Source organism: Anomalospiza imberbis, chromosome Z, assembly GCF_031753505.1.
Source record: "Anomalospiza imberbis isolate Cuckoo-Finch-1a 21T00152 chromosome Z, ASM3175350v1, whole genome shotgun sequence".
Lineage (NCBI taxonomy): Eukaryota > Metazoa > Chordata > Aves > Passeriformes > Viduidae > Anomalospiza > Anomalospiza imberbis.
In genome coordinates, this window is record NC_089721.1 from 54,695,600 (window position 1) to 54,720,287 (window position 24,688).

Below are 24,688 nucleotides of genomic sequence, written 5' to 3' on the forward strand. Positions count from 1 at the left end.
TTTTCTTCTTTGTTAAGAAAAAAAGCTTACACACTATGACTTAAAAATATGACAGCCTTTTTTTCCAGGTAGTCACAGAATTGCAGTACATGAATATACCAAACTGTAAAATTTGCTCAGCTGATTCAACAGAATGAAGTTATCTCCATAGCTATCATGTTTATCAAGGTCAGTCGAGCTTCCATATACACGTTCTTTTCTTTTTCTACTCTTGTGTGCAAAGAAAACAAACTAACAAGAGGTGGAGGGGGAAACACCTGTAAATGTCCAAGACAATAATACCATTAAAAAATTCTAGACTAAGACAACTGCTGTCTTTTTCCCTTAGTGAGACCAGACATATACAACACAACCCACAAATTAGTCACCACAGAAAGGATTTTGGAGAAACACAGGTTGCTGTCTTCATCTGTCACTTCCTATTCTGCAAGTCATGGCAGTAATCTACTTGTGCCAAGTGCAATCAGCATCCAATAAACATACCAAAAATTACTCCAAATTTCTGTGGTATTTTTCAAATTGAGGACATGCTATAGTTACACAGACAATGCCAGTAACTTTCCTGGCCATAAGTTCATTTTTTCAAAGGCAACACTTACCAAGCCAAGAAAGAACAGATAAGTGCTGTAGGAAAGTTATGCTGCACATGCTTTTCTGATTTAGTTATGTCTTTGTTTTTGGTCTTGTTAATTTAAACTCAGCCTTTGCACGCCACTGTGGAAATTATTCCTCCTTCTTAAAAAGCATCATCTTGAAATGCCTGCTTCACATTTCAACACATCCCCACATGCCTTACGTCACATGTAGCTGTCTCATCTTCCAAGCTCTAGGATCACTTTTTCCATCTTTATATAGCTTTCCAGTGACCCCTATTCTTTCCTACTCAGTTCTTGCTAGTAACCCTTCATTCTTTCCACTCCCTGCTCCAAATATCTTCTCCTACACTCGTGGGGAGGGCAGAAAATGGAGCTGCAGCATATCTCCAAGATTGTCTTCACAAAGTAAAAGAACAAACACAACCTTCAGGCTTCCTGTTTTCTTTAAAAAATGAGAGATTAACTAATTTTCTGAAATTCACTAATTTATCTCTGGACAGATAGCATCATCTTGGAATTCTGACTTAGGGAGGCTTCTGCAACTTGAGAGTGATTTTCAGTAAAGCACTATCAACAGCCTGAAATCCTCAACCAACACATCTCATCAATATCTTGTGAGCTGTTGCAACTGTAACTTAAATATGATCTCAGAAGACTTTTTTTCTGTTCTTCTCATGACATGCTTAAAAGCAGCAATTTCACTGCACCTACTTTACAACAGTCATTGTTAGCTTCTTTTAAAATCTTTTCTCTTAATCCTGAAATGCTGCCACTTTTGGACAATGAAGGTGGGGAAAAAATTACAGTTGAAGCTGACTTTAGAGAATACTGTCTGAACCAAAACCAAAGGTATGCTTAGAATCCTATCTGTCAAACAAAAATGAGAGAAAACAAACATTTTTAATACAGAGCATCATAGAGAAAAAAAAAAGTGAAAAACTAAGAAAAAAAAATCTGAAGTCTGTTCAGTTTATAGTGTAAAGTACTAATTAATCCCAGATGGATAGGTCCTCTAAACTCAAAGAAAATAAAACATTTGAACATCATGTAAAAAAGGTGAGAAAGTAAGAAAAAGATCTCACACAAATGTCACATCTAAATTTTTGCCATCTGAAAGTATTCATTTCCATCACTCGCCTCTGGCAGCATTCAATAAACAATCCTGCTTGCTATTCATTCATTCATTCATTCAGCTCACAAATAAATGCATCACCCCACCACGGCAGCCTTATCAATCACAAAGAAAGATGAACACCACCCAGGGAAGAGCAACAGCAATGACTTCTTCTGCCTAGCATTTCATTTTACTACTTGTTGAAGTGATAGGTAACACAACAGGTGTTTTTCAGCTGTCTCAAGTTCAGATAAGACCAGTTTACCGGAAACAGCAACGAGATAAGAATACGAACAGTAACAGCAACAATAAGTTGCTGTAACGTAAGTATACATAAAGAACGTGATTTACATGCAAAAATGCTCAAAGACTGACCTGGTCCCATTCTGCCCCATTTTTTTCATGCACAGACCCTCTGTGCCCATATTTTTCCTCCTGACTGCGAGCCCCGCCTCTTTCTGGGAAGCAGGAATCCCTTACTTCCAGCTCCCTATGATGATGTGCCTGGAATAGAACAGCCACCTAGGCACGCCCACAGGGCTCCAGGCTCTGACCCCTTCCGGCTAATGTGTGAAAATTATCTCTGTCCTGGCCAACAAACAAGCACTATGCACCCCTTATTCTATGCCATCTGCATCATGCCCCAATCCTACACCTCACCTTCCAAGTTTACACACATACATATACAGGTACACACAAACACAGGTATCATTTCCACAGTCAGTGGCCATCCCTCCAAGATGTTCTCTTGTGTTCATTTAGTCCATGACTGTGGCTCTATGAGGAGCTCATGACTGGTGTTTCTGGAGCGTCCATACTCATTGTCCTTGGTAGTTATGACATATAGTGGCAGTGTCATTCAGAAACCAATAAATCAGACTCTTCTTATCCAAAAAGCAAATCCTTTTCAGGTACTCACCATGTTTCCCCTTCCCTCTGCGTTATCCACTAAGTGCACTCAGGTCCTTGAACAAAAACAATCCCATGGATGGGTTTGTCTTTTCTTGAGGCAGCACTAATCTGAATTGTCTTCCCTTACACATTTCTCATATGCACTACAGTGACTTTATCCCCTTCCACAGTACATGGAGGTTTGAATTGGGAAGGGCCAGCTCAAAGAGTAGAGCCTGTAGTGTAAACTAACCAGGTGGCCTTCACTAAATGTAGATCCCAATGTCCGAAGGTCCCACTGTCCATTGCTTTCAATGTGGTTTTTAGCAGTCCATTGCACTGCTCAATTTTCGCAGAGGCTGGTGCATGGTAGGGACTATGACAAACCCATTCAATCGCATGCTCTCTGGGCCAGGTGTCTATTTTTGAAATTAGTCCCGTTGTCCGACTCAATCCTCTCAGGGGTACCATGCCGCCAAAGGACCTGCTTTTCAAGGCCCAGAATGCTCCTTACGGGCTGTAGCATGAGGCACAGAGCAGGCCTCCAGTCATCCTATGGTGGCTTCCACCATTGTGAGCACGTAGTGCTTGCCTTGGCTTGTCTGGGGCAGTGTGATGTAGTCAATCTGCCAGGCCTCCTCATACCTGTACTTGGATAACCACCCACCATACCATAGGGGCTTCACTCACTTGGACTGCTTAATCTCAGCACACATCTTACAGTCATGGATAACTTGGGAGGTACTGCCATGGTTAGATCCACCACTAGATCACAAGCCCAACTGTGTGTTTCATCTCTTCTCTGAGGTTCAGAAGCATTATGGGCCCACAGAACCAGAAGTAATTCTTGTTGCCAGTCCAGATCCACCCGAGACACTTCAACCTTGGCAGGTCATCCACTCATCCACGTGTCTGCTGTTGCAATGTTCTTCACAAGCCTGACTCTTGGGTGCATGTGCATCTACAGCACATACTTCTATAGCAACTCCTCCATCCAGGCAGAGATGCCTTGCCACAATTCAGAAGCCCAGATGTGTTTCCCTCTGTGCTGCCAACTGTCTTTTTTCCATCATTCCAGCCATCCCCACAGAGCATTTGTCACCATCCATGAGTCAGTGCAGAGATAGAGTGCTGGCCACTTCTCTCATTCAGTGATATCCAAAGCCAGATGGACAGCTTTAAGCTCTGCAACCTGACTTGATCCAACTTTTCCATCAACAGGTTCGCAACTTGCCATACAGAACTCCATAGATCAGTTTTTCATTTTTGACATATCCGTAAGATATGGCACAAACTGTCAGTAAAGAGAGAACATAGCTTCCCATTTTCAGGTAGCTGATAATATGGTAAAGTCTTCTCAGCATGTCACCACTACCACCTCCTCTTCCACTTCTGATGATAATCTGAAATTTTTGCTTTTGTACCAGCCCAAGATTACGTCCAGTGATTTGGATTTCCTATTTGATCTTGCTGTGTGATCAAGCTATTAAAACCAGGTGGAGCAGTGCTCTTTATCTCTTCCATGACTCATCCCTGATAGCTTTCTCTGAGCGATATCTTCTGCTAATGGGCCACTGACTCTGCATGACTCATAAAATTATGTCATCCCTTTGTGAGATGCTCCGCCAGGGGGAGGAACCAAGCATTCCTACCTGGACATAATCTGAGGTTGGAACACCAGAGCATCTACCACTGGATTCCCAGAGTGCAAGAGCTCCACAACCACCACTGGAGAAGGACTAGACTTTACTATAGGATCAACACTTCAACAGAACCACACCCACCATTTAACTGGACTGCTACCCCCACCCTGACCAACAGGGTGTCAGGCTGTAATCTGACTATGTCAATTTAAGCCAGAATTTTCTGCCTTTATTTCAATTTTCCTATTAAGTTGTAGTTCTGACTTGAAATCTCTCAGTGGTTCACTATCAAACTGGTACAACTACCAACAAAATGCACAAGTTACACTCTTCTTACAGCACATTCAACACCTCCATCATCCCAGTGAAGACCAGTTCTACAAATATGTCCACCCCCAAAGCCTTCCTGCCTGCTGTTTCTAATCACTGGCCAGACTGCTTGAAAAAACTACAGAGCTATAGCTTCTCACCATTTGGAAGCTCTTCATAAAATTTAATAAATTCACTGTGAAAATGGATTTGTGAAGTATTGCTGGAGGTCTGGAAGGGGAGTGCCAAAAACAAGGGACAAGCTCACGATGTTTCCTGTGCTGGCTGCACCATAAAACCCCCTGGAACAGTCCCTGCCAGTAAAGCCAGTCATTTCTTGAATCTAACTTCACTGTCTAGAAAAATAGAATGGAATTTGCTAATATATGAAAAGGTTCAGATGCAACAATAGGAAATCTCTACCTTGCAAATACTGAAATAAAAACAAAACAAAACCAAAACCCATAGTAAAACATACCTGACTCTGCCATTTCCCAGTATCAAAAGTGGGATGCTTTTGGTATTAGTTACAAAAAGCTACAAAATGAACAAAAGTTACAATCAGCCCTAAGAAATTGGCAAGATTTTTAAGTTTAAGACTAAAGAGCAAAGACAGACTGAAGGTACAACAAAAGTGAGCTTATTAACAAATAACCTTCTGCAGAAGAAACTGAGATAAAGGAAACAAGGTGAATTTCTCATGCTGCTGTTGGACTGGCATGCTATATAGGGGCAAAAGCTCTTACATATGCACCAAAGACAGGCAATAACTACAGAGAATAAAAGATTCTTATATAGATAATACCTCATCCCCAAAACACAGTGCATATATTTACCCAAACCACAACTGGCAATCAATTTATATCTAGAAACATTTTTCCATCAAATCCCTGTCTCTGTGGAAGAATCCCCTAGAGACCTACCTAGTAATTTCTTTGCAGTTGTCAGTAGTTAATTCATTTTGACATTAAATGTAAATTCTTTGAAGATATTGTTTAAGAGATCAGAGTTTTCTTTCACTGCTGTCTGAGAACGTTAATCCAACAGCATCATTGTCTATCCAGGCCACTTCTGCTCACATAACTCCTGTTGCTGATGAACTATTGCACTGTTTAACTGCAAACATACCCAGCACAATTATTAAAAATTATCATTTTCCAACCTGAAACAATAAATACATAACACAGAAACTGGCTAAGCAAAATATCATTGAGGCTTGAAAGGGAGAGAAGGAGAGGGAAGGAGACCTGCAACAAGAATAATGTAGTGTTTTATATGTTTTACTACCTTCAAAAAATAATAAAACAATTGTGTTATGTGTGGCTTTTTTTTTTTGGTTTGGTTTTTTCTTGTTTTTCTGGGGGTTTTTGTGTGTATGAGTGTGTGGTTTTGTAGGATTTTTTTCTTTGTTTTCAGCAATCTGAGCACTCAGGACTTTGCCAACCAGAAAAACAGGACAAAAAACTCTTCCAATTACACATCAAGCCCAATCACTGAACATGTCAAAACAGGTAATGCCTACACCACTGCTGTTACTTTGGAATTATAGTGTCCTAAACAATTGTCTTGGAAGTGATTCAGTGATATAAAAAAAGAGTCAGGGTTTTATTATTACTATGGTTCCATGTAAGTAATACATCTACTTTTGTGTTGGTCTGATGCCTGCTTTGATTGCAATTTGCCAGCCAAAGCATACATTCAGCTATAATATTAAGTGCAACCACTTCTTTAGCCATGAACAGCATTAAAAACAGGACAGCAGCATGCTTAGTTGTCTATCAGCTTGCTGATTGCTTTACTGAAACAGTATCAGCTAGCCAGGGCACTCAGCTTTTATTTAAGCAAATCAAAATGAAATAACAGACAGCACCTTGGAAAATTTAACTTCAAGGTGCCCAGGTACCTGAAAAGCATGTGCCAAAAAACCCCAAACCAAAACAAACACAAGAGCTCACTTAAAGATCAAACTAAACTGCAGAAGTCCCAAAGTGTATTACTAACCAGAAAAAAAGAGAAAAAAAGAAACTCATGTTTCCTATCTTCCCTTCTGCCTTCCACCAAATCACACCTGTACACCTCAAAGACTTTCAGACTTTTAAAAAGCTGCTGCAGGGAAGTTTGCACCTTCCTGGGGCTAAGAGACCTCCAGTTTCCATTACCTCAGTCTTTACTTTCAAAATACAGCTGTTAGCCTTTCTTAGGTAAGCAAAAAAGATGAAGAATTCAGTAGTGATTTGAGGCTAGAAATTTATTTCTATAAAAATTTTAAAAACTGCCCTTAGATTCAGTAGGACTCTTCCACAACACAAGGTTTCACAGAGGATCTCAAACCTAATCCATTTGCATTCACAGTGCAGTCTGTGCTTCAAACAAGAAAAAATAATTACGTCATTCAAACCTTGTTGAATAGAAGCTCTGTGGCTAATCTGGGGAAGATCATTGTTCTCCCCTCAATAATGCGAGTACTGCAAGATTGCTGCTAAGGCTTCCCGTGACAGAATAGAGCCTGCAAGTTCAGCCCCAGGTGGAGCCTCCTTAACCAAGCTAAATAGTTTCACAAACTCTATAGAGGGAGTGTGGTGTGAAACTGTCCTCTTTCCCCTCTGTGAGACTAGGGAAATGACCTGTCACCTTAATAATTTATCAATCATGCAGTGAATTAATTTACAACAACAAAATAGTATCATCATGCAGTTGAACTCAGAGAAATCATCTGTTGCTTACAAACAATGTGGTTCAGCAAAGATACTTTTATAGTGACCCCACCAGGGCAAGGTTAGTGAGCCTGCCTACATCCCCAAATAAAAGCAGAAGAGCAATCTGAATGTATAAAAGGACAGAAACCTCTTCACAGATTTTCAATGAAAATAACCAAACAAACCAGTAGATAGTATAATATCCTCAAGCCTTTACCTTGCAGGGTAATCTTTTCCATATGCCACTCTAATTTGCCTCGTACTCCTTCTGAGGATGACAAAAGCAGACTGACCACAGTCATGCACTGGGTTCCACCAAAGGGCAGACAACTTAAGAGACTGTAATTAAACTATACATGTCTACCTTTCTCCTTTACATGCTCTGAGGTTCCACCCCAGAAAGGACTTACAGATGATCTTAAGTGAGTAGATTATTCCCAAGATTACAAGCTGTTCATTCTTTCGGGAATTGTTTTTGTCTTGGGGTAGTGTGTTTTGTTATTTTGGGGTTTTGGAGGGAAAAGAAAATGTCACATTTTATTAAGTGGCCAAAAGCATACTTTGAAAGGACAAACCCATAGGATTTGGCATTGTAACATGTGAAGTCATGAACACATTCACCCTAAGTCATGTCAGTTATGATACAAACTGGACTCACATCAGCAGAGGCTAATCCACCTAGTTTCTCTGCATACTGATGAAGAGAAATTTACCAAAATAAAGGGGGAAAAAAAAAAGAGACTTATTTCTAATTTTCTATTAACATCTCAACTTTTTTTTGCTAGAACTGTCATGACTGTGCTCTCAAAAACTGAATCATACTCATTTTCCTTGCTAAACACAGGATACCTTTTTCTCTGCTACAGATTGAGGCACTTAATCTCATTTTCAGTCAAACAAAATTTCCACTTATTTTATGTAGTTGTCCTTTTCCAGAATCCTTTCCATACTCCTTGACCTAGGTCAGTTTGCACCATCCTGTGCAATTCTCTCACTTGCTAAACCTCTTTTCCTGATTATTTCCATATTGTATCTATTCCACACCCATCTCTTGGGGAGCATTTTGTTGCTGTTTTTTAAACCCAGAATGATACCTCATCTTCTCTTGGAGCCTTGTACTTCTCTGAAAAGCAGAGCATTGTCTGAAAATTGGAAAAAAGTTCTGTATGGCTTCCTCACTTTTCTCATTTTCCTGCAGTTTGCCCTTTAAAGCCAACACATCAGTCTGCCTCCCCATTATTATTCAGCACCTCTAGAATTATTTCAGTCATTATCTAGCTTCTCCTATTGACTTACATAAGTGTTTGCTTGTTAGGAATTGCTTAGAAATGATTCTTCCTTTGCCACTCATTAAGGCTGGAGAACTTCTTTCTACTCTCTGGGGGAAAAGAGTGAGCATCTGCCTTAATGCAAGGGATGCTGGCTGGTAGATACATGTCTCTTGGGATGTATTAAGAGCTTCTTCAACACAATGAACAGGTCAGTGTAAAATAATCACACCAAACACACAGACACAAAAAAATTGCTTTAAAACACCTCTGCTAGCCACGGCACCATCTTCAAGAAACAACTTGCAGCAGCAACTCCATAATGTTTTCTAATTGGTAAATACCAGAACAGTAAGATATCCCTAAAAGTGAATTTTTAATTTTTGCATTTCAAGCAACTTAAAGAACTAGGAAGATTTCAGAGTAATAATTCATGCAATCATCTGATTTCAACATTTTCTCACTAACTTTAAACTTACAGAATCACAAGAAAATAAAGAAGAAAAATACAGCTAGACACCAACTCCAGGAGAATAATGCCAAACTGCTCAGGCTTACATAAACAAGTCACTACAATATGGATGGCCTCTCATAGCACAATCACAATGAAGCTGCTGTCATGTGACTGTATTTTCAAAATATACACTTTCATCATACTGGCATCTATAGTACCAAATATTCCTAAAAGAAGTAATTTCAAAGCAGTTTCTGAAAGTCTTTAAAAATTGTTTATTTCTACTGACAGACATGAAATTTGAAATAGTTAACAAAGAGGCAGAAAAGTTCCAAGTAACCATAGATAACTCATCATTTAAGATCCATTATTAACTGTTGCCAGCACTGTGTGCACTGTGCACGTGTGTGTATAAAAGAAAGTATGGTGCATGCTTTTGTTCTCTTCTGTCTCTTCTGTTATTAAAAAGAAAAAAATAAAAAGAGAGAGAAAAAGTGACAGAACAAGCAGCTGCTTATTAAAATTATTCTGAACACTGGAATTGCAAGGGTAGTGGACAGAATTTGGCTCCAAATACATTCTCATTATTGTTTTGCTTATTAATTAATATAATTAAAGAAGATAGTAGTGGGCAAAGGATTTTGTATCAAATTTATTAATGACATAGCTGCAGGGATAGAGTGTGCCCTCAGCAAATTTGCAGATGACACCAAGTTCAGTGGTGCTCTTGACACACCTGAAGGTCAGGACGTCATCCAGAGGGACCTGAACAAGTTTGAGAAGTGAGCCCATGGAGATCTCATGAGATTTAACAAGACCAGAAACAAGGTGCTGCACCTGGGTCAGGACACTCCCAGTATCAACACAGGCTGGGGAATGAACAGATCAAGAACAGCCCTGCTTGAAGACTGGGGGGTGCTGGTGGGTGGGAGGCTGGACATGACCCAGCCATAGACACTCCCAGCCCAGAAAGCCAAATGTGTCCTGGACTGCATCCAATGCAGCGTGGGCAGCAGGAGAGGGGATTCTGTTCCTGTGATCCACTCTGTTGAGACCCCACCTGGAACCCTGCATCCAGCTTTGGGGTCCCAGCACAGGAAGGACATAGACCTGTTACACTGAGTCCAGAGGAGATGTATAGAGGGATGGAGCTTTCCCTATAGGAAAAGTCTGAGGGAACTGGGATTGTGCAGCTGGGAAGAGAGAAGGCTGCAGGGTGACCTAATTGCTGCCTACCAGGACCTGAAGGAAGCCTTCAAGAAAGACAGAGGGATGTTTTACAAGACCATGTAGAGACAGGAAGAGGGGGCATGAATTCAAACTGAAAGAGTAGATTTAGATTACAGATTAGGAAGAAATCCTTTACTGTGAGGGTGGTGAGGCACTGGCACAAGTTGCCCAAGGAAGGTGTGGATGCCCCATCCCTGGAAGTGTTTAAGGTCAGGCTGGATGGGGCTTTGAGCAACCTGGTCTAGGGAAAGTGCCCCTGTCCATGGCAGGGGGTGTGGAACTAGATGCTTTTAAGGTCCCTTCCAAGCCATTATATGATTATGATTCTAGTGAGGTATAAATCACTATATTAGAAATCAGGATGCTTTTCTCCAAACTACCACTCCTTATCAGAAAAAACACAAGTACCTAATATTCTGAACAACTTACAAAAAGAATTTTAATATTTTTTTTCCAAAAAGAAATAACAAAGTGATAAAATTCAACACTTCTATGGATCAGCAACAGAGACTCCATTTGTAAACTCCGCCTTTGGTTTTAAACTCAGAAAACTAGTAATAGGCTGGCACTCTTCTGAAACAAGTTTGTATTTAAACATTCAGGCAATAACCTTTTGCTAGATTAAAAAAACCATCTGGATGATAACAAAATGTCACAATTCTCTAAGCAGCTTTGAGGGGGGCCAGCCTTAAAACGAATACTTCCTTTTTACCCCACATCCACAAAACAGATGTTCAATCTTCAGGCAGAATAAACCACCACAAAATACAATAATCTGGAAATGCTGAAGCCAAGGAAGTTCACAATTAAGCATGCCAAACCCCAAATTGCAAATTACAAAGGCACCACCTCAATACAGATCTACATGCGCCATGACCAATGATACACAAACAGGAGTTTAATTTAGTTTATCTGAAATAGAAATTTGCCAACTATTACCACCACTCACAACAATACATTTAAGACTGTAAGACAATAGTTTAACATGGTTCAGGCTACCACCAATGCAGACACAGGAACTATTTATCAGTCCCTCAAACCAGAAATAACAGTCATGCTCCTTAAGAAATATTTATGCATTCGTTCAACTGACTGTTCAGAAACATCTGCATTGGTTCAACTGACTGTTCTCCAGACACATTCTGCAGTGCTGTATTTTGCAAAGTTAACCTGAATGAAGTTTGAAACAACTTAGAATTAACAATAAGGAAGAATTATCTTAATGACAGGGTTTAAATTCCCTATTCTCATGTCACTGCTCTTTCCCAAGTCCACAAACAAACTTATCTGATGGACAGCAGTGACCCAAAAGTAAGATCTTACCTTTGATCTTGTCAAAATGGAGGGGGAGCAAACCCAGTAGCTCAAGACAACAAAAATCCTGATGTTGACAAATGAAAGGGAATTACTTCTTGTCCATCATGCAAGTATCTGGTGTGCTCAGAACAATACACTCAGAATTTGTGAATCCCTGCTGTAAAACTGGGGCTGGTTACTAGTTTCCTGGCAGAGGTCAACAGGGCTTCTTAGTCCTCACAGTCTGCATCATGGTCCCTGCTGTTTACAGTATGCCAACTCAACTGGTTGGACTCTTTGTGGAATAGTCTTTATGGATGATCAAGTAACACACTCTGCAAAATACCCTGGGAGCAGTAGCAGGCTCTGTCAGGGATGCTTAGTAGAGAACTGCAGCAGAATACTGGGTTGCCTTGGGTAGCTTATGCTGATCAATCTATGAATTCAAGATTTATAAATGCAAAGCACTACTGAAATATGCCCTGAAATGAGAGATATGAAGAAAACACCACGATTTCATCACCTTTCCCTCCAACCCTTCCCCTTTCAATTATCAAGTGAAGTTTAAAGCAACTTAGGCTGCTGCCTATCTGAACAAGCAGGTAAATACAGAGGATTAGCTCACAGCTTGACTAATTCACTTTAAGAATTGACTTGGATTAACTCTGAGTTGTGTTTAGCAGACAGATTCTTAGTGTATGCAAGAGGTCATATGAATTAAGTAAGCTGTTGTAAATTCACACCATACTTCAGTGATTATTCAGCTTCTCTGATTAGTTCCTCAATATATACAATGCCCAACAGAAACAACAAATATTCAATCAGAATATTTGGGAGATGCCACAAATTCAAGTGAAAACAGAAAGCCAGGAGGCAGTATGGAGTTGATATAAAAGCAGAACAAAATCAAAAAACCCCACCCTGTATGATGACAGAAAGGCTAGTGTCCAAGCACTATCTAGTCTGTCTCACCATTTTTTAAATTCCTTTTGCACATCTTTTAAGGAGTAAGAATGGCAAAAAAAAAAAAAAATCCTACTGGACAGAAGGACAACTTGGTATCAATGGATTATTCGTAAAGAAAAAAGAAAATAAGAACTAACTAGCAGTTTGCCTCCAGCTCTTCTGTTGGAACTTGGTGCACATTAGCATGGATACAAACTTTAAACACATACACACTTCAGACAGTTTTGTAACAAAAGCATAAGCCATAAAGCATTACTTGGGAATCACTATGACTTTTTTTGTGACCACACAAATAAACTAAGAAGTTCAAGGGATCCAGGCCGCAAAAGGAGAACATACTGAAATTCACCCACAAACCAGACTTTTTAGGCATCCCACAATTGCACACACCAGCTGTGCCCATGACACCAAAGCATGAGGCCCATGCACAGCTATTCTCATCCCTGACACAGCCCACTTAGGCATGCTGGGTCTGATTTTCAGCCTCCCACTACTGAGTGGCCTCTCTTAGGTCAGCCAACCTTACACTCCCTTCTCAGGAGATCCCCCCTGGACTACTGCATCCAGCTCTGGATCTCTGAACAAAAGAAAGAACAAGTGCAGAGAGTGCCATAGAAATGATCAGAAGGCTGAGGCAGCTCTCTTATGAAGACAGGCTGAGAGAGTGTGGTTGTTCAGCCTGGAGAAGTCAAGGTTCTGGGAAGGCCTTATAGCACCTTCCAATATCGAAAGAGGGCTTATAAAAAAAGCTGGAAAGGGACATGGGTATGTAGTGATAGGACAGTGGTAACTGACCAGAAAGGTGGTATATATTGATTAATATTAGGAATAAGTTATTTAGTGTGAGAGTAATGAGACACTGGAACAGGTTGCCCAGAGAAGCTGTGGATACCTCAATCCCTGGAACTCTTCAAGGTTATGCTGCACAGCACTTTGAGCAACCTGGTCTAGTGGAAAGTGTTTCTGTCTGTGGAAGGGACTTGGGACCTAGCTGATCCTTTGGGTCCCTTCCAACTCAAACCCTTCTACAATTCTATACAAAAATGCACTACGGCATGCTGGCAGAACTGACTGTTTTGGAGTAACCCAACACCTACTACTTGGTCAGCTGCTGCCTTCAGTCTTGCAGCAGCCTTCTTCCAAGAATACTCCACTTAACCCAACAGGCAACACCGCCAGGCGAGAAGGAAGAGTAAAGCACCACAACTTACCAAATCCTCAAAATTTCCCACTGCAGCAATACTGGCACCCCACTCTAGTGGAGACACAGCTTATACAAGCAGATGACACTTGCAGGGTATTGGGAAGAAAATTAATCAAACCACAAGGGGAACTGTCACAGGAATATACAGAGCACAGAATGACTTCTGGCGCAATTGCAAGAGGCAGATGCATGGCAAGTGCATGTTTGAGTTTCCTACCAACTAAGAAATGTCACCTCATCTTGGGAGCTCCAAGAAAAGTCAGTATTTTGCCCCCCTCCCCCCCTTTCTCACATGACGCACAAAGGAGCAGGGTGTGGCTTCTTTGCCAAAACTGTTCCTACATTTTTGTGCCACTTTCTGAGGGAAAACGCAACTGTTTTCAGTTACTTTTACCAAATTATACTGAAGACCCTCACACAGATCCCCTCCTAATATTCATAGCATATTAGGAACAATTTAGAAAGAAGAACTGAAAAAGCTGTAAACAAGTCTCTCCAACAGAACTTGGTCATAAAAGTCTGTACAACTGATGGCAAGAAACTTTGTGGAGGAGACGTTGGGGATGGAAATATGCAGGATCGTGGCATAAGCCTTTGCTCAGGCATATTATTTTAAAGAAATTTATTTTTTCTACAATCATGTAATTCCCTCCTGTCATCAGATTGTCATCAGCTTGCCTATCTCCCCCTGAATTTTTTTCCTCTAGGCTGAACCTCCTAGGATGCTTTTGCATGTGAAATTCAAGCAATCCAAGGAAGGAGACAGAAACACATTGTACTTCTTGGAGAAGCAGGCATTAACCTATGGTACTCCTACCAACTGTTTGCAAAATTGAATAATTCTAAAGACCCATTTTTAGTCCATTCATTAATACCAGGATTGTTCTGATTATAGTAATAACCTGAAGTCTCAGCCAGTTTCCAGTCCCTCTAGCATAAGCTTTTGAAATAGGATACTGTAATGACTGTAAACAAGAAGCTAAAAGACATGGGAAGCAAACACTAAATCAGAAAAGTCTTCTTTTGTTTGCAAGGCTTTTGGACAGGGAAATACACTGGTCTGAGGTAAAGTTTTCAGTAGTTCAATCAAAACAATTTTGATTGTTTTGCTCCTCCTTTGCATAGGAGGAGCAAAACAATCCTGATATGTTGCTAGCTACATTGGGACAGCTCTCAAAGCCCTTTGCAGAAACCACGACCAGGGCAGTTCAAAGATACCATGACACATTTTTGGGAGGAACATAAAGGAAAAGACAGACCAATAAACAAGACATTTATAACGGTATCTTTCAAGTACACGTTGCATTCAAGATGATACTCCTTGAATGCTAGGTACCTATCCACACATCCATTTCCCTGAAGTTGTTTGTCCCACTGCAGTATCTCAGGAAAACAATTTGTGAATTCCATTTCCTTGGCAGGAGGAATGAAGAGGCAATGACCTATTGATGCACTGGACTTGTGTCTGCAGGAATGTAACAACAAACAGGGAGACACATGGATAGAAACAGCTGAAAATCCCAGTGAATTCTTCACCGAAAGCACAGGCTTTGCTCCTCAAGCAAATCTAATGCTTATGTGGATGATTAACATCTGCTCAAACACCACTCCTAGTACATCCCAGTGTCACTGTGGCACACAGGACATCATGCCCTTACAAGTTGGGGGGTTCATCCTGACAAGACAAATTCCTGGAGACATTCTCAGATGGACGCAAGGAATGTTCAGGTTATTCTTCTGTACTAATAATTTGCCAATACAATACACAACACTTTAGCAGGCTGTGTACAAATTTGCAAAGACACCTTCCAAGTGCAATAGTCACCAACACGCAACACAGTAGTAATACAGACCTCACTGCACTTTACTCTCCTTTGGGATTGACAAGCTTATCATTACCAGTCTGAATTTATACTTCTTTAACATACCCCTACCAATTTCCCAAATGCTTTTTACTTCAATAATTAGTTTTATATATTCAAAGTTAGCATGCAACTACAGAAACGTGCCACAAAGTTTACTCCTATAAGCACAACCTTAGGCAAAGTAGCCAAATTTCCCCTTTACATCCTACATTACAGCTTCACTACCTCATGAAACACTTTCCAGTGCAACTCATAAGAGGACTGTACATATCTTGTAAAACTACCGATCCAGTCTCTACAGACAATCACTGAAAACATACTTGTCACAACAGGTATTGAACCAACAACTCAATTATGCACAAAAGTGCACAAATTACTTATATTAGCTGGAGTATCAATGAAAGAGCTCAGAAGTGTCCAGATAGAACATCAAGCACACATACACATTGCCACCCTTTGCTGCTTCACATCTGGTTACAAGTAACTGCAAAAATGGTTAGTAACACAACCATGAAACCTTGAAAGCTCCAGCACTCAAGAAGTGACACCACTGTTGCAGTAAGAAATTGTAAAAAACACAGTAACCACAAGAAAACAGATTCCACCAAGATAGTCAGTGAGCACCTAATGCAGGCACACAAACCAAAAAAATACTGACCATAATGATGACCACCACAGTCCCTCCCAGTGCAAGGCAACACCTAGGAGCAAGGTGACCTTTCCCTGAGACCGCCGTTGACTTGAGGTACCAACCTGCAGTCCTCCTCTGAGGTCTCCTGCCAGCAGCCATCCAACTGGCAGGAGCTGCAACTGGCGCCACACTGACAATCTGCATGTCCTTGATCCAAAGCAGCAGAAGGGTAGGGGTGCTCACCACCCTGTGGACTTCTGTGTTGTGAGCTGAAGGGACAGTGACTGTTGCACTGGTGGCACCCCCAGAACCTTCCACCCCTCCTTCAGCCCTTCCACCTCACTTGACGCCAGCAAAGCTGATTCAGAATGGAGCAGCAAACAAACTTGAGCTTTCTTCTGCACAAACACCCTGGCTGTGGACACCCACATCCTGGCTGGATGAGGCATGCTGTCCCTTCAGACACTGCAGCTATAAAATGCCACCCCAGTTCCCTTGATCTGACAAGCACAACAGGTCAAAAACAGACTGCACTATCAAAGACTAAACATTTAGTGAAATCCAGTGGCTACAGTCCCTTTATCAAAACCCCTTCACAGTAGACAAAATAACACTTGCCACTATTGAAAGCTATGTAGCTATGAAAGCTTGAGAGTTTATCAGTCTTTCTCCTCTCCAACAAACACCAACCTGAAGTATTACCACCTTAAAAACAGGTATGACCCGTACAGCATCCCTCTTCTCTGCTTGGATTCCAGTAAGTCTTTGCTAGAGCTCATGTTCAGCTCACTGCTATTAAATAATCACCCACTTACTCAAAGAAGATACAAATTTCTCTATGCTGTAAACATTCAGTATTCATCCAACATTTATTGCTGTAGCTAACTTCTTCTTAATAAAAAATGGATACTATTTTAGCTATATTTTTCCACCCAGGGTGAAAATAATCATCCTCAAATGGCAAAAAAAAATTCTAAGAAAAACTTCTGTTCCCATAAATAATGTACCAGCACCATTTCATATCTGCCATACACTCTTAAAAAGATGGGGAGGAGGGAGGGAAACGGGCTTGCAATGAAAAACAGTATGCATTTCCTTTGCCAGATTTTTACCCCTCTTACAATCTCTAGCATTCTGTACAGAAAGATCTTGCCTTTGATGTCAATCCAATGCTTTCAGGCTTGCTCCTGCAAGCACTGCAATATGCAATACATTTTCTAGCTGGCAAAGAAATTGATGTCCTGCATTAAGTGCCTGTGAAATCCATCCCACCCCAAGGTCACTTTGACATGTAAATTCCTACAGAAAAGCCAGAATGGTCTGTAATATGGCAACATGAGGCCTGCACCACCAAACTGAGAATTATCATACATGACTATCAAACTCATAGACATTTTTTTCAGCAGTTTCAAAAATCCACTTCAGGAGGAGTTGGCCTCTTAGTCACAGTAGAAGCAAAACCAGAAAGATAATATTGGTCTCTCATATTTATCACCTTTGTATTTTTAAAAAGAAAATGAGAGGACCTCTGAATTTTATCTAGAGTATATCACATGGAAGCTAAAAAAAAACCAAAACGCAGTTCCAATGCCTTTCAAGTTAAAGAAAGAAACCTAAAATAAAGGCGATTCAGCTTGCACAAAAGTCTACATACAGTTCTCTGCAATACAGTATCTGTACTCTCAAAATATTTTTCCTTCTAAAAGTGATCCAGCCTCGCCACTTTTGCAACTGAAGGCATTTCTTGTGCCACTGATCAACACTGCCTTCATCATTTCAGCAGCAGACCACACTGCAACGTATGAGTGGGAAACAGTAAGGCACAACGCTTTGCTCCTGTTTCCCCAGCAGCCAGGCCATTGTTCATCACAAAGTCCACCAGAACAAATCTTCAAGGCACTTGGAAAGCAAAACACTTTACACACCCCAGGCTAGAACCTTGTCCAGGCTATTATCCTGGGAGTGGCTTGAGGAGGAGGGATGTGGTTCTTTCTCTCCGGCTGTGCCGCTGCTAGGGACAGGCATGCCTTACCCAGACTCCTTGAACCACAGCAGCCCCACAAGACTGTGGCTGTTTTTGCCTGTCAGAAGCAATGGGAGAAGATTCACTTTCTTTTTAAGAAGAAATACTTCTTTACTTCTGGGGTAAGGGCACCAGTGCTCTCCTCTTTATGTGCACTAACCTAACTGCCTACAGTATCTGGGTCAAGAAGGACCCAGATCCAGTAGGAAATCAGGACAGAACCGAAAAAAACATGGTCCACAAACTATTCCAGGCTGTGCTTATCAGGAAATTCTGGACCCTTTGCACTAATCCAAGCTAGGCTATTGTTCCTCTGTAGAGAAATGCAATGCCTTAACAACCTCAAAGTTGTTTGTCCAGAGCTTATAAGAGAAATGCCATGGTCAAGGAGTTGCCATGTGAGATGAGGACACACATATATTACCCAAACCAGCACCAGTACATAGGCTCTTTTCTTTTCTGGTGCTCAATGTTGCATAAATAGAAACAGTATTTCGACAATTAGAGACACCAGTCATTAAAAAATGAAAACTGATCCTAGAGTACAACCTTCATCCAAACAATTACTGAGATTTTGCAGGCCAGGTGTGCTGTTAATCAGCTTGGGAGTATGGAAAGTGTGTCAGGCAGTCAAGAAACACCAATGGAGGAGAGAAGGAGAGGTCTGGGTACACAAAGACAGGCACTTCTCAGAATTCTCCCCCACTTTCAACAAAAACCTAACCAAGGTACCAGACATTCAGATGTTCACTGCCATATGTATCAGTACATCAGTGAAAGTGCAAGAATGCACAGGCAATGCTTCTACATGTTTTAAAGAAACTAAGCTTGAAATATAAATTAAGAAAACCAAAATTCAAGTTCCCTGACATGTAAGTAGAACAGCAGCACTCATTTCATTGACAGAACTTTCTTCTGCCCTGGGAATAATTTTGTATTTCTGTCAAAGCAACCCATCAGCCTTGCACCTGATCCAAAGTCATTCAGTGCCAATACAGGTTTTGCCATTGACATTTTATGGGCCATGGATGAAACTTTAAGCTTCTGCTTTAGCTATGAAGAAAAACACATGGGGAAAAACATGAAGTGAGTAAGTTCAGCCCTAATGCAGCAACACTGAGGAGTGCCACATCTCTACAGCATCACCTTGTGACACCTGGAAAAGTCAAAAACACATCAGATGCTATATAACCACTGCCAGTTGAAGCCGTTACTGCCTCAAGTCCCTCGTGATCAAGCATTTCTGGAAAGCAGAGTTCTCCTTTCAAATTATCAGAACTCCTAAGGCAACAAATGAGGACCATACCTAAATTGAAAGCAATCTTAAAGAAAGGACATGAGAAGATAGAAAAAGACAAACTTTATTTTCTCAAAAGTTGGTTTTCTTTTCACTCTACTAAACTGATAGAAAAAATAATACAGCCCATTGTGAAAGATGAACCAGTGAAATGCACAACATATAAAGAACTAATCCAGTAACTAAAGATGCTGGAGGGATCAAATATTGGTTGCTCTATTCTTCTTTCAGTAAAAGAGTTGTATGCACCTTTCCCCTGGCATTATGTGTAGCAGGAGCTCTTCAAATATCCCATTTAGATGGATTTAAGCTGAACTTAAGTGTCCCTTAAATTACATGCGCTTTCTTTCTGAAAGAGAGGGAAATGCACTTACGTAGCAAATTCTAATTTTGTGAGGGAAACAACAGTGAAAAGGACAACTGCCACACAGTACTGGTTACCACTCTCAAATTCTTTCATGTATCCTTGAGCATTACCAAGACCATAAGCGATGGCCTGTGAAGAGAGCCCCACTCAGCCCTGATGGCAAAAGAGCTGCATTCAGTTTTCTCTGCATCAATGTGATAAAAAACGCCAGATACACAGCAACAGTGCTCAGTAAGTGTTGGCAGGTCACCACCTAGAGGTGCTCAAAGCCAGCTCTTCTGACATCTGGAGAAGGCAGCTCACCTCTGAGAATGCTCAAACTGCTGGGTATTCAAAGGGAAGATGGTAGTGGTCTCCCAAAGGAATAAAGTGCTCAGAAGAATTACTTGCCTTTTGATTTAAACCTCTGAATATGAGACAAGGCAAGCTTAATATGGATAGGCCACTGAGAACCAGTTAACTATCCATTAACGTGTTGTTAAGGGCTCATCACAGTGATATAAAAGTGAATCCCACGTAAGTACAAAGCAGAGCAAAACACTTTCTTCAACAACCTCTCCTGGATTCCCCAAAGAGTTTAACTGTGTGATACTGTAAGACCAAGATAAAGACAGATTTTTATTTTTTCCCATTTTTAAGCAGAGAAGGAATTATATTTTAGTTACAGTCTTCCAGAGCTACTGATGAAAACCACATGACCATAAAGTATTTTTGCTCACAGTGATAAGATTGTCTGTTACTCATACATGGGGTTCACATATTAAAGCTGGGTACACAGTGTAGCATTACTTTAATTTTGCATTTTCCATGTGTTTAGTCTCAAAAGCTGTTTAACCTTTTGACCCTCAATATTTGTTTTGAAGAGCAAAGGAAGAGAAAGCAGACACCAGCCAATGTTTTCCTCTCTTCAAACAGCACTGCTACTGCTAAGTTCTCAGAACAAGGTTTTTAGCAGCCAAGGGTCTAACTACTGCAATCTGTAATGGGGAGTGATAAAGACAGCATCACACTGACCATGCAGCAGTGCTTTAGTGTTCCTAAATAACATTTCCTTGGTTATTTGCCATACAAAAAGGAAAACAACCACCATTCATGTACAACTGCACAGAATGAGACAGTGCCAATTTATTCTGGAGCAAAACAGCATTTAATTTTGTGTGGTTAATGTTTAATAAAAACAACAGTAAAACACAGGCCTATCAAGTTGCTTTGTAAGTCTGAGCCCATATCAGTTAAGGAAAAACATGTGGCACGCCTATAGCCAGTAATAGCAAGCTGCAGGGCAGAGCTTCACTTACGCCTGTGCACACAGAGTATTGCTTCAGTCCACTGCTGAAATTGCCAGAAATATTATTTTAGTACTGCAGTATAGCCCATCCTCGCACAAGAGTAACAGGCTGCACAGCACACAGCCCTGGCCACCAAATGGAAACATGACTCCCAGACCCGAGAGTGATTCATTTTAGACCAAATGGTACAAAATACCAAACCTGAACTAGCATGCAAAAACTTTCTTTGAAAAGATAAGAATTGCAGCAGTTCTTAGCGGCAAAAAGATTGCAGCTACCCCAATTCCCCCACACTTTGAGAGCACAAGTTGCCTACAGGGTTTCCCCCAAGTTACTTCACCTTGAAACTTCAAAAAAAAGCCAACCAAACAAGCAAACAACAACAATTAAAAAAAAAAAAAAAAAAAAAAAACCAAAAAACACAAGCAAACCAACCCAAACCTGGAGCAAATAAAGATGGAAAAAAATAATAAAGGGGGGATTTTCACAGACAACTGAAATCATGAAGGTGTGAGCTTGTTTCACAGAGATATCCCCAAGAAAATTAAATTTAGACATTCCAACATTTTTGTGAAAATGAAAACTTTTCACATATTTCCATAGGAAGCAAGTTTTTGGGATGGTTCCCACTGTGGAGCTATTTTAAAAGAACATAGGAAAAGAAGTGAGAGGAAGAAACTTGGTCCCTCTGGTTCCACCTCTGTCTTCTCACTTCAGTTTGCTAACGGCTTTTGTCCTTTAGCTTCCCTCCTGCTCCCCCCAGCTCCCGGTCTTTCTCTAATAAATCACAACCTTATGCTTGTCATTCATCTTCTCCCTGTCCTTTACCTTTGTAAACACCACGGATACACCGACACTGCTCCCATCGGACTTGAGCAGGCTCTTCGTCCGAAGGACTGAGGAAGTCAAGAGAGAGAGGTGGCAACCATTTTTTATCTAGGACTTTTTCCACTGCCTTAATTTGGTAAAAATAAATCTAAAGAGATTTCGGGGTGGAAGGAGTGAGGAAAGAAAAAAAAAAAAGGAAAAAAGAAAAATATGAGGGCAGATCCTAAGTAAGTCCTGTTAGTGCTCCTTAATCAAACAAGTGCCCAACACTTATTCCAGGCCAGCCCCGGAGACGTTAGTCCAGCAGGAATAGCAGCCTGACGCGACGCCTCGAACCCACTCGAGCCCACCGCGAAGGAGCCCTTCGCCGGAGAGGACCCCGACAAGTCGCGCCGCCCGGCACACCCCTGCGCGCCGCGGGACGTAGACCAGGTTCGGAAACACGAGAGAAACAGCCAAAGAGAGGAGGCGAAGGGCGCCATGGGCACGGAGCCCTCGGGGAATGGGAAGCGGGCACCTTCTCGCGGGCGAGAACTGTGGGACCCCCGCCCCGCTCCGCCCCCCGGGCCCGCCGCGCTGCGCTTACCTGCGGGGGCTGCGCGGGCGCGGTTCGAGGGAGCGCGGCGCCGCCGCCGCCGGCGCGCACAGAGGGAGGGAGGAGGGGAGAAAAGGATAGAAGGAAGGAGGGAGGGAGGGAGGAATGAGGGGTGGGACGGGGAGGGACGGGACAGAGCGGAGTAGAGTAGAGTAAAGCGGAGTGGGACGGGACGGGATGGGACGGGCCGGGCTGGGCTCCCTCCGCCCCGGCTCCGCCTGCGCGCCTCCGGCGGGCGGGGCCCAGGTGTGCCCGCCCCGCCCCACCGAGGACCCCGTGCGTGCCCAGCCTGCGGCCGCTCCCTGCGTAACGGAGCTTGGCCGGCCGCGGAGGCTACGTCGGGCAAGGGCAGGGGGGTTCGGGCTGCGCGGTGATGGTGTGCAGGTGTTTCTGGAGCAGCCACAGTTCTCGTCCTGTGAAACTTTCGAATCTCTTGGCGACACCGGCGTTTGGGAACCCCAGTCATAGGAATAGTCAATTTGCAGGTTCACCGGGCACTCATCCTTGGAAAGGGACAGGGTTGCATAACAGATAATTTTTCAGATTAGAAGAACTATTTTATTATACAAAACCAGGTTCAAATTACTTCTTCTTCCCCACCCCCTGCCCTCCATAAATTTTTACTGTGAAATTGTCTGATTTCATTGGATTGCTGGAGCATCTAGAGGCCACTTTTGCATGTACATGCATCAAGTGAAAAGACATGTTGCACAGCACTTAGAGTTCAGTAGCTGAAATGGCTAAGCATTTCTAAACCCTGTAGTGAGATTTCTAGGGAGGTTACGTACAGCTATGCAAGCCATCAGTGCCTCCAGCAGCACAAAATCATATTATGAAGCACCAAGCCCTCTTAAAGCACTCATATTTCTTAAGCAATCAGAAAGCAGCAGAGATAATTCTCAAGTCTGATCTTTGCTTGTGTGCCATCAACACAGTGATGACACTGTCTGCTATTGCTACTGGCGGTATTGCACCACCGGTATGGTTATTAACAAAGGTTTTGGCAACAGTGAGAGCAGGTCTTGCTGTCATGGCTGGTGAGATGCTTTCTCTTTACGAAGTTGTCACCACAGAGACCTTGTTTTTGTATTCAGCATTGTAATTTTGCTCTGAGACTAGACTTCAACAGGCTTAAAAGTTTTGTTAAGTACTCAGCAGGCTATTAACTTCAGAAAGTGCTGGATTTCATCTACCTGTTCAAAGCAAGCTACCAAGTGTTTGCAGGAGGTGAACAAAAAGCTTATTCTGTTACAAGCTCTAATAGATGGTTTAGCATCTATACACCAATTAAAGTGACAGGTCTTAGTAGTTTTCTCACCTATGCCACATCTGGGCTGGACAATTGCAGTCTTGAAACAATGTGCTCAAACTGCATGTGTCATCTCCTGATGGTAGAAAAGGGATGTCATACATGAGTCACTGATTAGAGAGCAGGTCTTCAGACTGCAGAACTGATTATTCTAGTCCTGTGGCAGCATATCTGCTGTAGCTTCATTATAAATCAGATTTTACTCATCTTTTGGGGACGCAAACTGCCTGTACATTTCTCCAAAACCTGTCCTGTCCTCAGCCAGTTGCCCGGATACTGCTATAAGAACCAAGATTAACTTGAAAGCAATCAAAGCTTCAAGCAAAGGGTGGTCTGATAAGATTTACATCTCTGTAGGTGAGACCTACAACCTCAGGCATGCAGGAGTCTTCTTCAGTAGGACAGTGCTTGCTGCTAAGGGCTGCTACATCTGCAAATTGGAAATCACCACTGCTTAGCATCCCTATGGTTACTCAATAAGTGCTGGTTAGGATGTCCTCTGCAGCAACTCTAGCTTCTGATCCCTGAAGGAAAATAGCAGAAAATAGCATCCCGAGCTCATGGGAAAAGACTGATCTGTGCATGAGATGGAATTATATGAAGGTAAAATGATCGCAAACATTTTAAGGAAAACTGTTTTTGAGTCCTCTTTCAGTAACTGATGTAGAAGCAGCAAAGTTTTTTCAGTTCTTTTGTTTTCTGTTAGTGACTTCAGGCATGCTTGCTCAGCCCTGAAACATTGACTTGTCATTTATTCAAGGATAATGTCATTAATTCTCAGTCAGGCACTCTTGCTTTAAATAGAAAATATAGGGAA

The 24,688-nt window shown here is 41.7% G+C and overlaps 1 protein-coding gene across 4 annotated transcripts in view; it reads right to left on the reverse strand.

Moving 5' to 3' along the window:
- LPAR1 (lysophosphatidic acid receptor 1) overlaps positions 1–22,634 on the reverse strand; it is a 66,563-nt gene extending 43,929 nt beyond the window's left edge. For 3 of the 4 annotated variants that reach the window (XM_068177379.1, XM_068177381.1, XM_068177382.1), the window contains exon 1: positions 22,554–22,634. The gene's annotated coding sequence lies outside the window, so the exon portion shown is untranslated. Of the gene's footprint in view, positions 1–22,307; positions 22,465–22,553 lie in introns of those variants that run through there. The other variant, XM_068177380.1, reaches the window with a different exon arrangement.
- Positions 22,635–24,688: the final 2,054 nt, after the last annotated feature.